This window comes from Capsicum annuum, chromosome 7 (genome assembly GCF_002878395.1).
Source record: "Capsicum annuum cultivar UCD-10X-F1 chromosome 7, UCD10Xv1.1, whole genome shotgun sequence".
Taxonomy (NCBI): Eukaryota; Viridiplantae; Streptophyta; class Magnoliopsida; order Solanales; family Solanaceae; genus Capsicum; species Capsicum annuum.
The window spans coordinates 126,529,918-126,531,357 of NC_061117.1; the positions used below are offsets into that span (position 1 = coordinate 126,529,918).

General features: G+C 38.8%; 1 non-coding gene across 1 annotated transcript; it reads left to right on the plus strand.

Annotated features, from left to right (window-relative positions):
* Nucleotides 1-581: 581 nt before the first annotated feature.
* LOC124886175 lies at nucleotides 582-688 on the plus strand. The gene has a single exon (XR_007043261.1). It is a non-coding gene; the product is annotated as a small nucleolar RNA R71 (small nucleolar RNA).
* Nucleotides 689-1,440: the final 752 nt, after the last annotated feature.

The following is a 1,440-nucleotide window of genomic DNA, read 5'->3' on the forward strand; positions in this document are numbered from 1 at the left end:
CATCCTCTCTATGTTACTAGCTTGAGTAGTAGCCTGATTATTCAGAACCTACTATTGATTTTGTTGCACAGGCCCCTTATACTGATTAGTGTTCTGTTCTTGATTTTCACCCCATGAGAAATTGGGATGGTTCCTCCATTTGGGATTGTAAGTATTACTGAAATTCTATTTTCCCAGATGATTCATATTCTCCACATAGTTGATTAGACATACATGCATCTTCTATATGCTCACTACTTCCATAAACCTCACACTAAGAATTTGCCTGTTGGACTGCATTAGCTATAGCTGCTACTTGTGGAACCCCCAACTTTATGTTATTAAGCTGAGTAATCATATGATTTTGCATTGCTGCGATCTGTACTTGTAATGCGGTAAATTGGTCTACCTCCAATACCTCCGCAACTTTCCTAGGAGCACTCCTTGAATCAGTATGCCCATTAGGATTCCCTTGTGAAATCCGATTCAGTAGTTTGTATGATTCTTCATAGTCTTTTCAAGAGCCTATACACCTGCTACTTAATCCAAGAGAATCTTGGTGTTTGTATCTAATCCCTTAATGAACAAGAACATCATTGGACTGATGATGGTGAGGTCAATTTTTGAGCATACCCTTAAATCTCTCCCAAGCTTGGTAGAGATTCCCTCCTTATTTCTATCTGAAACTCTAAATCTCATTTCTCAAACATGCAGTCTTCCCTAATGGAAAGAATAAAATAAGGAACTTCTGAGCTAGATCTTCCCATGAAGTGATGGAGGGTGGTGGTTCAGAATGTAACCACCCTTTTGCTTCCCCCATTAGAGAAAAAGGAAAGAGTGGAAATCTGACATAATCAGAATTCTTCACTTCCAGAATGTAAGTATCGCTTATTTCTAGGAAGGTCTGTATGTGCTACTGTAGATCTTCATATGAAAGGCCATGGAATTGCCTCGCTGAATCAATAATTACACTATAATCTGCTTTAATTCAAATCGACCACGTAGTTTGAGATTGTGAATACTGTTCGTCACATGGTTCATGATTGGGATTTCCACCTCACGAACAGGTCTAGCAGCTGGTTGAGCAGGAACAACTAGGATAACCAGAGGTGGGAAATTTTTGGCATTTGGATCGATAGGGTAATTTGGATCAGCTAGATGAGCCATTTGAGCCTGTTGATTGGGATATTGAGCTCTTTGCCTCTGTTGAAATATCAGTTCTGGTTTTGTAAAAGGCTCTACCAATTCTTTATCTCTCGCCAGTCCTGTAGTCTGCTATTCCTGCAAAAATTTAGCTACTAAGATCAAGTCGTTAACACTTAAACTTATTATCAAAACCAAAAAAATTTAGCAATTTACTATTTATACTAGTCCACAGCAATGATGCCAAAACTTGTTGCGGCTCAGAGGTATATGCAAGTGCACGTGATTGTACAAGTAATAGAGTGACTTAGACAGTCA